The sequence below is a fragment of the Talpa occidentalis genome, unplaced genomic scaffold, assembly GCF_014898055.3.
Source record: "Talpa occidentalis isolate TD23 unplaced genomic scaffold, MPIMG_talOcc4v2.1 talOcc4.2, whole genome shotgun sequence".
NCBI lineage: Eukaryota > Metazoa > Chordata > Mammalia > Eulipotyphla > Talpidae > Talpa > Talpa occidentalis.
In genome coordinates this window covers 34,493,963-34,507,559 of record NW_023602073.1, presented here as the reverse complement: position 1 = coordinate 34,507,559, position 13,597 = coordinate 34,493,963, and the positions used below count along the sequence as shown (strand labels likewise).

Sequence of the window (13,597 nt, the reverse complement as noted above, 5' to 3'; positions counted from 1 at the left end):
ATTTGGTTACAATGTCTTGTCCTAATAGAGGAATAGGAAGGAAGACTAAAATTTATTGTGCTGTGTATTTTTATCAATATACCCAGATTGACCCAGTTTGTTTTTACAAGGAAAACACTTTCTAGGACAAAGACTTTAACATTTTAGAATATTTGGTATCAAGGAAGTTATCATAGGATTAACAACTTACAGATTTTTATAAAATAATTACTCAGACTGCTAAGGATTTTTAAGAACAGAGCTATTTCTTTGACGAGGGTTCGCAATGCTGACATGAAAAGATTTTTTTCTCATGTAACCTGAGGGTTAAAAAGCACCAAGATTTTAGGACCTCCCTGGTGGCGCAGCGGTTGAGTGCTGGGTTGCAAAGCTGCCTGCAGCTTCTGCAATGCCAGTTCGATCCCCGGCTGCTCCTCAGCAACCGGAGGAGGATCCCACATGGTGTGCAGACCTCTCCTGCCACCCGCTGCTCCCCTCAGCAGTGTACTTCAGTCCTTCTGCCTGCTCTGCTCCCCGCTCTGGCTCTGGTGTATTCTCTCACCCACCTGCGCTTCTGACTGTACCCAGTGCTTGTATAAATAAATAAATAAATAAATCTTAAAAAAAAAAAAAAAAAGCACCAAGATTTTAGATTACATAAACAGCCCTTAATTTGTTATCAAAACCAGTGAGAGTGTTAGGGGGAAAGGATGTCCTGAGATAATCCCATACAGGCTTTGTGGACTCCACCCCCACTCCAGACCAAAGCCATCAGGACATTGGGAAAGACAAATCCCATCACCACCAAAGGGAAGGTTGCTGGGGCCTGAGGGTGGAGATAAGCAGCCAGGTTTGAGATAAAACCAGACATGTTGGTCTTGGGGGAGCTTTTTGGCTTCAGGGCTCTTGGCTTGCGGCCAGCTCTCATAGTACTATTGGGTTTCCAGGTTGGCGGATCAGGTAGGACACATTTAAGACTTTATTTCCCTATTTTCTCCCTGAATTGTACATTTCCTCATTTGCCCTTCCCTTGTAAATAAACCTTTTATTAACCTTTTGTGTGTGCCTGCAGTGGAGTATTAATAAGTCCCTTTTAATTGTGCGGGTGAGGACAGGAACCCACAGCCAGGAACCCGTTTTGTATCGGGGCTGCCCTGTAACAAGAGCAGTTTAAGAATACTTGAGTCGTTATTACAGAGGAAAATTAAAGTTTGGTTTTGCATAAGTACTCTATATTGATACTAAACTTAAATATTTCTATAGCAAGTCATTTGAGCACATAACTTTTTTTTTCAGATACCTCTCTCAGACCTTCAACACTTTCTTTTGCCTTCCTATTTTTATAACATTTCTTTTTAAAGAGAGCCATTTTAACACTAAATGTTTCCCAGTACCTTCAATATACCCATTTCAAATACATTCTTTAACACAATTCACTTTATTTAATTTAGAGTTATGACATCCTAGTTTTTAATTTTTAATTTATAAGACATTGTGAGAGCTGTTATGCTATCATTCCTTTGTGCTGGTGTTACAGGGCAGGGAAAGGGCCCCCCAGAGTCCCCAAACCTGCCTGCTCTGAATAGGTTCTGCCATCCACCACATCAACACAAAACATAAAAGATCATATATATATATATATATATATATATATATATATATATGTAATACTTAGATCATTTTTCATCTTGGCACAATGTATGCATTTTCATTTTGGTTATATTCCCCATACAATTGCCCCCCCCCTTATTTTGACTCTAGTCCTTCCTCTCCCTGCCTCTCTCCTCCCCCCCCAACTCCCGTAGTGTGTCTCTGGTTTATAGTTGCTTGTTGATTTTGATTTTTACTTTGTATTAATTAGTCTTTTTCCTGGTCCCTTATTTATGTTTTCTAAATTCCTGCTATGAGTGAGACCATCCGGTATTTTTCTTTTTCTTTCTGGCTTATTTCGCTGTATTATTCTTTGTTTTAAAGAAGGCACAGTTGCTGAACAAAAGTGTTCTTAGAATAGTCATTCACCTTAAACAGTCATTTTATTACTAGCAAAAAACTTATGTGACTGAAACTAACATTTCTATGTTTGCCATAGTGAAGGATTAACCAGGTTAGGGGAAAAAATGGACAGGAAGTTACCTGGGGGAGGGAAGATGCACTGACTCTTCCCCAGCCCCAAGCTCTCAATTAAGGGAGGAATTTTCCTAATCTAACAGAAGAGTTTTTCTACCTGTTACTCCTATACTTATCTCGTCAGCCTAGTTTCCGTATCTAATTTTAAGATCAAGGGAAAATTTATTTTTCTGTAAAATTGTTGATTGTTGTTTAAAAGAACTACACACATTTCATCAGGGGCAGGGCCAGGGTTGGTTATAGCTTTTGGTTCTCAGAATCGTTAATACGTCACATATCAGTAGTTGTAACACTGACTATTTCCAAGTGCATTATTTGTGCTGCCATGGTTATCAACTCAATCAGTCACAAAATTGCTGTTGACTTATTCTGGAATGCATACTCTCAGGGCTACTCTACCAATTGTCACCTCCAGGGGAATCAGCCCTAAGCAAACAGGAAGAATTTAGCAGGAGCCGACTACGGTGCCTCCTGGCTTATGAGGAAATTTCTTATACTTGGAGCATGGCTTGCATCTGCCACCCAAATGCTATCTTTAACTTTATTTTTATTTTTTTTTTAATTTTTTTTAATAGAGGCATGTTTTATTTGTTTGTTTGTTTGTTTTGTTTATACATGCACTGGGTACAGTCAGAAGCGCGGGAGGGTGAGAGAATTCACCAGAGCCAGAGCGGGGAGCAGAGCAGGCAGAAGGACCGAAGTACACTGCTGAGGGGAGCAGCGGGCGGCAGGAGAGGTCTGCAGGCCAAGTGGGACCCTCCTCTGGTGGCCGGGGAGCAGCCAGGGATTGAACCAGCGCCACAGAGACCGCGAGCAGCTTTGCAACCCCCTATCTTTAACTTTAAAGTAAAAGAATTTCCTTCTCCATTTAGCCCTTGCCTCAAAAGACCACATATCCATATTAAAGACTTGGCCAAGGGATATTTATAGCCTTTTGTTCCCAGAAGTTTTTTCACTTGTTAATGTAAGGCCGAATTTTGAATTACTGCCTTTTGGCAGAGAACTACTAATTTTATAAAAAATATTTGTATCACGCAGTGCCATTTGCCATCAAATTGGTTATTTAGTAATACAGTATTAGCAGTTTTACTTTTAAATGAGTATTTTAACAATGGTAGAAACTAGCCATAAACAAATGAGGAGAATCTAGCAGGAGTCGGCGAATGAGATTCCTGACTTTTCAGGAATCTGCCCCATGCCTGGACCCTTGTCAGACTGTTAGGGGGAAATGATGTCCTGAGCTAATCCCATACAGACTTTGTGGACCCCACCCCCACTCCAGACTAAAGCCATCAAGACATTGGGAAAGACAAATCCCGTCACCACCAAAGGGAGGGTGGCTGGGACCTGAGGGTGGAGTTGGGCAGCCAGGTTGGATATAAAAACCAAACACGTGGGCCTTGGGGGGCTTGCTATCTCTCGCCTCCTGGCTCCAGGGCTCCTGGCTTGCGGCCAGCTCTCAGAGCGCCATTTTGGGATTTCTGATCTGCGGATCGGGTAGGACTCATTTAAAACTTTGTCTCCCACTTTTCTCTCTAAGCTGTGCATTTCCTCATTTCCCCTTCCCTTGTGAATGAACCTTTTATTAACCTGTTTTGTATCGGGGTTGCTCTACAATAAGACAACATGAGTAGCATGGCTCCCGCAGAGGGGAGCAGTGGGCGCAACAGGAGAGGTCTGCTGCATCATGTGGGACCCTCAGCGGCCAGCCGGGATCGAACTAGCACTGCAGAGGCTGTGGACAGCCCCACAGCATGGCGCTCAACTGCCTGCGCCACTAGGGGAGGCCCAGGGCTGTAATTTTAAATTAATTCCAGAGTTGATAATTGTAATAGTCCCATAAGCCAAGTTTCTTTCTTAGGCAAGTACTAGACAGATTGATGAAAAACAAGAAACATCAGAGACTTAATCTCATATACATTTTCTAAATACCTGTGAGGAACTCAGTACTGCTAAGTAACTTGCCCTTTTTGGCTATAGGCTTCATCTTTAAATTTTGCTAGGACAAGGGGAAAGAAAGTCTCATATACATTTTCTAAATACCTGTGAGGAACTCAGTACTGCTAAGTAACTTGCCCTTTTCGGCTATAGGCGTCATCTTTAAATTTTGCTAGTACAAGGGGAAAGAAAGAAGTCACTTGGGGCTTTTCCTAGAAAAGCATTTTATCAAGAGAAGTTTAGGTATAATCATCAAAATGCAAACATCTTTTCTGATGTAGACTAAGTCAAATTACTCTTTTTTTCCTCAATACTGAGTCCTTCCTTTTTAAAATAAAGACAGTGAAATATAAAGTATTGATACCCAATATTATAACCATAAGGTATGCATGCTTCAAATTCAACCATTAAGTTTTTTTTTTTTTTTCAACTATAAGTCCAATTTAATGGTTAGCAAAAGTGAAGGGGAAAGGGTGAGGGCAAGTTGGATAAAAATGATCAGCTGTATGGTAAAGGATAAATTTAAGCTTTAGTGGTGAACTTATGTAGTATATACACATGTTCATTTGTAATGATGCATACCTGAAACTTACATAATGTTATAAAACAATGTTACTTAAATTAAAAAGAAGTAGTCCCATGTGCATGAATACAGCCAGTCATACAAGAAGACAGCACAGGGCAAGGTGGCCCTACATGTAACTTGTTGAGTTTCATCATACATGTTACCTAAAAAGATTTCTAAAGACCCCAAGATTTTCTGGGAAAGAGCAAGCTCTCACTGATAAAGTCCTTACAGGGTAAACCTTCTTCTGAGTCCTTATAGAAGTCCCCCTTCACAGAGGAAAACACACAGGCTAAGAGAAGTTTAAAAATTTGCCCAGGACACTGACATGGGTCTGAAACCACTTTTGAAGTTCCTACTCTATTGAGTGGAGTGTGATTTAATACAACTGCTTTGGAAAACCATATGGCCATTTCTACCAATATTGATCATTTGAATACCAGTGATTCTGCATTGGAACTCCTGAGTATGTAACCAGGAGGAATAAGGACATATGTTCACTGAAAGACACACCCTAGAATGTGAATAACAGCATGGGCATACTGGCTAAAAACTGGAAACTCCCCAACTGTCTATCAATAGCAGAATAGGTGAAGATGTTGTGGAACATTTGTACAGGGAGCCCTCTGTAGCAATACAAATGGAGGGCCCACACCTACACACAAGTGCATGGGGCAATCTCACAACCATGATGCTGAACCAAAGAACCAGACATACTATAGAATGCTGCAAATAATTCCTGCTACATAAAATTTGAAATGGGCAAACAAATCTGTGCTGTTAGAAGTCAAAGTAGACATCACTCTTGAGGGTAGAGGAGTAACTGGTCCAAAGGGAAACCTTCTGGATGCTTCTGCCTGATAGTTGTGCGCATGCATTCACTTTGGAAATGTTTTGCATTTTATAACTTTTCCTTGAGCTGTGTATCACTGAGCTGCGCAGTGCTCTGTATGTTATTTATTTCAATAGAAATGTTTGTGGGGCTTTTGAATATTTTGACTATGAAGTCCCTACAACAAATTCAGAAGACAAAGAATGGTCCTCCAGGTTGCCCTAACCCCTGCCTAGACAGCATCAACCATTAAGTTTTGAACTAGTTTTTGATTACCAAAATTTTAGATCACCATCTCAAAATTTGGGGCTTTTTCTTAGAATTTATATAGGTGCCATTTATAATGAAACCATCAGCGGCATAAGACAGTGAGAGACACACTTTTTGATTCTCATTTTAAAACTTTGGCCATGTGTATTAGTTTTAAGTAGTAGTTATTTTTATTTTTTAAAAAAGATTTATTTATTTATGTATACAAGAACTGGGGTACAGGCCAGAAGTATGGCAGGTGAGAGGATTCACCAGAGACAGAGTGGGGAGCAGAACAAGAAGATCTACTGAAACAGAGGAGAGCAGCATGTAGGCAGGAGAGGTTGGCTGTACCCTGGCCAGCTGTGGATACAACTTGCACTGCAGAGGCTGGCAATAGTCCCGACAGCTGTCTTTAATCCTTGCACCACCAGGGAGACCCAAGAAGTAGTTATTCTGTCTGTGAAAACACTGAGACATTTTTATTGATTAAATTTACAAGCTGTATTTACCAATTCCTTTAGATAAAACATATCTCAAATTCGTATTTTTAAGAGTGACTTGTTGGCTTTAACTTTTTTTTTAAAGATTTCTTTATTTATGCATACAAGAGCTGGGGTACAGACCAGAGATGCGGGGGTGGGGGGGGGAGAAGATTCACCAGAGACAGAGTGGGGAACAGAGCAGGCAGATCAACTGAAATACACTGCTGAGGGGAGCAGCGGGCAAGGTCTGCTGTGCCATGTGGGTTCCTCTCTGGCCGGCCGGGGATCAAACTCATGCTGCATTGGGTGCGGATTGCTTCATAGTGCGGTGCTTACCCCCTTGTGCCACCAGGGAGGCCCGACTTTAATTATTTTTGTGAACCATGAGGTGTACAGGAGAAGAGACAGATTAAGAGCTTATTTTGTAAATTGTTTGTTCCTGGACTCTCACTAGAAATCCGAGGTTTGGAATTTAACTCAAGAGCTGAAGAAGGAAGGAAGCAGGATGGAGCCGGAAGGAGAACTTGAGCAGGCACATGGAGCCAAGAGACACATGAAGAAACTGTGCTTGCTTCTTGGTTGTGGACTGGACACAGATGTGGGTGAGACACCCGTGGGGAGGTGACAATGGCAGCTTTTATCTTGATTTTGATTTTGCTCTTTTCCTAGAAGACTTGTCTGGCTATTTCTGACCCTTTTCTGTGCGTCCCCACTAGAAGTAGCTTTAGACTTGTGGCAGGCTTTGGGGCCTTGCTCTGGGCCAATTCCATTTGGGTAGAGTTTTACCCAAGAGGGGATGGGTAACTTTGGATGCTTAATTTAGAAACTATATTCTTCGCCTTTCCTGTATTGTTTACTAATTGTATTAAAGTTCCTTCCCATTAAAATCTTACATGTTCTGTGTTGATGCGGCAGATGGCAGAACTTATCTAAAGCAGGCAGGTTTGCGGGCTCTGGGCTGCCCCTCTCCCTGCCTTATAACAATTGAAAGGGTTGGTACAGTAAAGAAAAGGAAAGCCAGGCTAAATTTCTCACAGGGTAATCTTTTATAGGACGGAGTCTGGCCTTGGTGGGAGGTGGAGTAAGGTTGCTTTACAAAGTTGTTCTCTCTTGCCGCTTGTTCTTTCATGGCTGCTTATCAGGCACAGTGCAAACCAGGTAGAGCCAACTCCCAGGATGCAGGTTGCCGGGATGCAGGTGGTCTCAGTTTCAAGTTCTTCCCTCTGCCTCATCGATGACCTTACATTCTGACCTTTTAGTTATAGGATAAAGGGTGAAGGATTCTTTCTGGCTACTTCCTGCTGATGTGGAGCAATGTGAGGAAGAGAGGTCAAAAAACAAGGTCAATGGCCTGGCTCACTGGTGGGGAGGCTTGAGTAGGGTGTAGTTGGTTGAAGGTGGTGTGAGTCATCTCTCGAATGCGGCTTGGATGAACTGGAGCATACAAAGGGCAAGGAGAAAAAATAACAAAATTAGAATTAGTGGTCCCACCAGGGAGAGTAACCATGCAGCCAGAGGGCTACTCAGCCAGGCAAAAGGGGAGATGTACCTGATGTTCAAGGTCTTTTGCCAATTGTGAGAGCTTTTTTGAGGAATAAGCAGGTACCCCCTTTTCCGGCTGTTAGGAGCTCCAGAGCCCTTCTGTTCTGGTTAATGAGAAAAGGTCTGCCATACATTAGTTCAAACGGGCTCAGAAATAGAGGGCCACGGTGGGGTGGTCCAGATGCGCATTAGGGCTAGTGGGAATAAATCAATCCAAGATTTGTGGAGTTCAGAAGAAAGTTTAGTTAGGTGGTCTTTGATTAAACCGTTGACCCATTCTGCCTTACCAGAAGATTGAGGTCGGTAGGGAATGTGTAGTTTCCAGGTAAAGCTTAAGGAGGAGGAGACCTAGTGGGTTATCTTGGAGATAAAGGCAGGTCTGTTGTCCGACTGGATAGTGTTAGGGAGGCCAAAGTGTGGAATGATGTGGTTAATTAGGGCTTCAGCTACCACCTGTGCTGTTTCTTTAGTGGCGGGAAAGGCCTCCACCCACCCAGAGATGTGTCTACCATAGTAAGAAGGCATCTGATTTTCTTGTGATTTTCTTCATGTGGGTGAAGTCGACTTGCCAGTCTTGTCCTGGGAGATGTCCCTTCATTTGATGACCTACAAAGGAGGGAGGACGTATTCCCCCTAGCAAGTTTGACAGCGGGAGCAGGTCTCCCAGACAATCTTAGTCAGTGAAGGGTGAAAGAACAAAGTGAACCAGTGAGTGTGGCCCAATGTGCAGCGTCTTGTGTACCTTTTGGGTAATGTCAGAGGCTTGCTGTTTGGGGAGAGCCAATTTATTGTTAAATGTAATCCAACCTTGTTGTCCTTCAGTGCCACCCTTGGAAAGAAGATTTGTCCATTCATTAGGCTTATAGAGGGGTGAGATAGAGCATAAAGAGAGAAACAGAACAGGTGCGACAGAAGGCTATCCAGGGCTTGTCAAGGCCCTGGCCATTTCATTCACTTTGTTGTTTCCTCATGTCACCTCCAAAGAGTCTGATTGGTGTCCCTTGCAGTGAACTATGGCCACCTCAGCTGGTAGCTGGAGGGCCTGGAGCAGTTTGAAAATAAGTTTAGCGTTAATGATAGGAGATCCTTTGGTGGACAGAAAACCACGTTCCTGCCAGATTGCCGCATGGCTATGAGCTACTAGGAAAGCATATTTAGAGTCAGTGTGTATAGTGACCCTTTTTCCCTGTGAGAGTGTAAGTGCTTGGGTGAGAACTATAAGCTCAGCTTTTTGTGATGTGGTCCCTTCAGGGAGTAAGTTTGCCTCGAAGATCTGGTGTTCAGTCACCACTGCATAGGCAGCCCTGCGCTTCCCTTGCAGATCTTTACAGGAGCTGCCATCTGCAAACAGGATGTTTTCTGCATGTAGAAGGGGAGTGTCAGTGAGACCCAGACAAGGTGACCGCAATTCCTCCAGAACCTCAGCACACGCGTGGGAAGACAGGGGAGAGTCAGGTTGTGGTAACAGAGTGGCTGGGTTTAAAATAGGAGATTGGGATAAAGTGACCAGAGGGTTTTTCGATAAAGAGGGTGTGAAAGTCTAACACACACGAGGGCATTAGGCGAGAGAGAGCCCGGTGAGTAAGTCCTAGAGCCGATGTGGAGAACTGACATTTACAGTTGACCCAGTTTGAGTTTCAGGGCCTGCCTGGCAAGGAGAGCAGCTGCTGCTAGTGTGTGCAGGCAGGGCTGCCATCCTCTTAACCATTGAATCCATTTGTTTGGAGAGATAAGCAACTGGTCATTGGACTGGCCCGGTGGGTTGGACCAGAACACCTAGGGCAACGCCCTGTCGTTCATCTGTGAATAACCGGAATGGCTTTTCAGGGTCTGGGAGAGCTAAGGCCAGAGCCTGGAGCAAGGCTGTCTGTAAAAGGAGGAAGGCCCTGTGCATCTCGGTTGGTGTCCGGAGGGGGCCCTGGGGAGTAGCCTTTGCAGCCTCATATAGTGGTTTGGTCAAGAAGGCAAAATTAGGAACCCAGTGATGGAAAAATCCCACCAAACCCAGAAAGAACAGAATTTGTTCAGCATTTTCAGGGACCAGGAGGGAGCGTATAGCAACAGTGAGTTGTTTGGCCTTAGGGAGTGACCCTAAGGCCAAGTAGGTAACAGTAGAGGCGGAGAGCTGTGCTTTTGAAGACAAGACCCAGTATCCCTAAGTACTCAAGAAATTTAAGAGCTATGCAGTGTGAGTGATTGACAGTTCCAGTGAAGGGCTGCATAAAAGGAGGTCATCTACATACTGGAGGAGAGTGCCAGGACTGAGATCACAGGCTGCTAGATCCATGGCGAGGGCCTGTCCTGAGAGGTGAGGGCTGTCTCTAAAACCTTGAGGCAGGACTGTCCAGGTGAGTTGCTGAGGTGTGTTTGTGTCAGCGTCCTCCTACATAAAGGCAAAAAGATGATAACATTTTGGGTCAAGGGGAATAGTAAAGAAGGCATCCTTTAGGTCTTGGACTGAGAAATGAGTAGTCGAGGGAGGTATGTGTGAGAGAAGCGTATAAGGATTAGTAATAACAGGGTGTATGGGGTCCACCCCGTCATTAATAAAGCGCAGATCCTGGACTAGTCGGTATGAGCCGTCAGGCATTTTAACAGGTAGGATGGGAGTGTTGCAGGGTGAATTAGTAGGAACCCAAAGTCCTTTGTCCTGGAGTCATTGAATGATGGGTTTGAGACCTCACTGATGGGTTAGGGAGATAGGGAACTGAGGACGGGCTGGGAAAGAGGTGGGGTCTTTGAGAGAGATCAGCATTGGTTGGTAGTGAATAGCAACCACAACCAAGGTAGAGATATCCCAGACCACAAGGTCGACAGTGGAAGGAGACAGCGGGTAGTCCTGAGGAGGATTATATATTTGGAGCAATGGGAGGATGAGAGCAGCGCTAGGGTCTTAGAACCATGAAAGAGTGGCCCCTAGTTTGGTTAGGAGGTTGTGACCCAAGAGTGGTGTGGGGCAAGAAGTCATGACTAAGAAAGAGTGAAATAACGGCTTGCTGTCTGTTTGACAAAGGATGGGTCCAGTAGCCCAAGGCTGAGAGGGTTGTCTGTCAATACCCATAACCGAGATTTGGGAAGGATAAGTCTGACCTGGGTAGGAGGGGAGGACAGAGAAGGTAGCCTCTGTGTCAACCAAAAAGGAAATGGACTTACCTGCTACTTTGACCATTACCCTGGGCTCCCCGAAAGTTATCAGGGTCCATGAGTCCAGGCCTCTTCAGTCCTCAGCTGCCAAACCCAAGACCGCCGGTGGCAGGGTCACAGGGGCCGGAAGGACTAGCCCACCACAGCCAGGCACGGAGGGACAGTCGCTTTTCCAGTGACCCTGGATACCACAGATGGGGCATGGTCCTGGTGGAGGGTGTGATTTGGGGCAATGTTTGGACCAGTGGCCTTCCTGGCCACACTTGAAGCAGGGTCCCAGGGGCTCTTGATGGAGGCCCATTGTCATCCTCTGTCAGGCGGCAGTTGCTGCGGTGGTTGGAGGAGCTGGGCATGACGGTCTCAAGGCAGCCACCAAGGCCTGAATTTGAAGCTCAGCCTTTTGGCGACTACAGGTCTCTATCTGTCCTGTCCTGTTACTCCCGGTTGTTAAAAACCTTAAAGGCCATGTTCAGCAGGTCTTGGATAGGGGCCTGAGGGCCATCCTCAGCTTTTTTAAACTTTTTTCTGGTATCCGGGGCTGACTGGGATATGAAATGAGCAGCCAGGACTGTGGCACCTCCAGGTGAATCAGGATCTAACCTAGTGTTCTGCTGAAGGGCCTCAGTAAGGCGGCTAAGAAAGGCTGCTGGGTTTTCTGAGGCAGACTGGGTGATCTCCCTAAGCTTATCAAAATTTACCGCCTTATGTGCCACCTCTTGGATACCAGCCAGGAGACAGGTAATAAAATGGTCTCGGTGAGCCCTGCCTTGGCGGCCCGCGTCAGTGTCAGTCTGGGAGTCCCACCCGGCTGTTGGAGGGGAACTGCTTCTGGGCTGGGGAGCATGGCTGCATCGATCAAGTGGACCTGATCTGCATGGTCTGGAGCAGACTGGTAAACACGTTCCTTTTCGTGATAGGTCAGGTTGGAAGAGAGGATAACATGTACATCATGCCACGTCAGGTCATAGGCTTGGGTAAGATAATGAAACTCTTTGATGTAGCTAGTGGGGTCATTAGTGAAAGAGCCAAGATGCTTTCCGATTTGAGAGAGATCAGACAGAGATGAAGGAACATGGACCCTAACTACTCCCTCAGTCCCTGCCACTTCCCTAAGGGGGCAAAGAAGAGAAGATCATGAGAGCAGGTGTGGCGACTAGGAGGAGGTGAAGGAGGGGGGCTGGATTGGTTGGGGGCCATGGAGGGAGGGTGGGCTGAAGCAGGTTCCAGGTAAGGCAGGGTCTCTGGGGAGCTGAGGGAGGTGAGGACAGAGAATCTAGAGGATCAGAAAATGCTGAAAGGGGGTCCGGAGAGGGCAGTTTTTGTTTGTCCTGGCTGGGGTTACTGGAGGGAGAAGAGTGGGAGGACTCTCTGGCAAGGAGGACTTGGAAAGTGTGGCAGCTTTTTAGGAGGGAGGGACAGCAGTGCAAGAGAAAGCAAGCCTGGATATAAGGGATCTCTGACCATTTTCCATTGTGGTGACAGAAGTTGTTAAGGTCGGTAAGGACCAAGAAATTGAAGGTGCCGTATACCGGCCAGTGAGAGCCATTCTCCAATTGGCGCTGAGGCGCATATCTGGCCTAAGCCCCAGCGAATCGAGGTTTGAGAGAAGGCATCCCAGAGGGGTGGCCGGTTCAGGCTTAGAATTTGCAGGCCCATGGCTAACCCAGCTCCTTTTCCCAACCAACAGGGGGCACAGTGTCAGGACGCAGAGTCCCATGAGCCTGACCTGGCCTACAGGGGGCATAGACCCAGGACAGAGGACCCAGGACTGAAGCGTCCAAGATTAGGTTCTGGCCAACAGGCAGGGGGCAAACAAGTGAGGGGGATGTCTCCACCTCTCGGTTGTTGTCTATAGGACAGGAGACAGACAGATAAGGGCCATGTCTCCACCACTCACCTGTTGCCTTAAACCGGGCACCTAGTCTGGATGGGCGTCCCCAAATCCAGGTCTAGGTATAACAGGGAGTCGGCTGACGTGGGCCCACGGTTTCAAGACAGCCAACCAAACAAGGAGTCAGGAGAGGAGCCAGATAGCCAGAGGCGAGGGCCTCCTAGGAAGGAGAGTCAGACTGATGACTTACCCCAGGAATCAAGGTCGGTGGTGGATGTGAGGCATCTGCAATGTAGAGGAGAGGTCCTTGGGACGGGAAAGTGGCCTCAGCGCCAGGGGACGCAGCTTTCCCCGGGTTCAGCACCAAGATGAAAGGGTTGGTACGGTAAAGAAAAGGAAAACCAGGCTAAATTTCTCACAGGCAAAAAGTTTATTGCGCCCCAGTAAAGTTCACTGACCCCCACAGAGGTCAGAGAAGTTGTGCCTCTCAGGGGATGAGGGTAATCTTTTATAGGAGGAGTCTGGCCTTGGTGGGAGGTGGAGTGAGGTTGCATTTCAAAGATGTTCTCTCTTGCAGCTTGTTGTTCTTTCATGGCTGCTTATCAGGCACAGTGCAAAGCGGGTAGAGCCAGCTCCCCGGATGCGGGTTGCCTGAATGCAGGTGGCTACAGATTCAAGTTCCTCCCTCTGCCACATCGCTGCCCTGGCCTCGTGCTTATAATATCACACACACCAGCTATTCTGCCCACTTCATCCTAGGCAGACCCCTGTCCCACAGCCTCAGTCCTGCCTCCCGGGGCATGGGGCCTGCTCACCTGGGTGGGGCTGAAGGCCCAGATCCACCACCTCACCCTTGGCCTCTCTCCTGTCCCTGTTCCCATGTGGTTGATTTTCCTGTGTCTTGT

General features: G+C 46.1%; 1 long non-coding RNA gene across 2 annotated transcripts; it reads right to left on the bottom strand.

Moving 5' to 3' along the window:
* Positions 1-5,811: 5,811 nt before the first annotated feature.
* LOC119252023 (uncharacterized) lies at positions 5,812-13,308 on the bottom strand. Of its 2 annotated transcripts, XR_008553102.1 has the most exons (4): positions 12,943-13,308; positions 10,871-11,042; positions 9,961-10,100; positions 5,812-7,609 (listed from the first exon to the last, which is right to left on the bottom strand). It is a non-coding gene; the product is annotated as an uncharacterized LOC119252023 (long non-coding RNA). The 2 variants fall into 2 exon arrangements; XR_005126694.2 differs by lacking the exon at positions 10,871-11,042 and having other exon boundaries at positions 5,813-7,609; positions 12,943-13,306.
* Between the last annotated feature and the right edge of the window lie 289 nt (positions 13,309-13,597).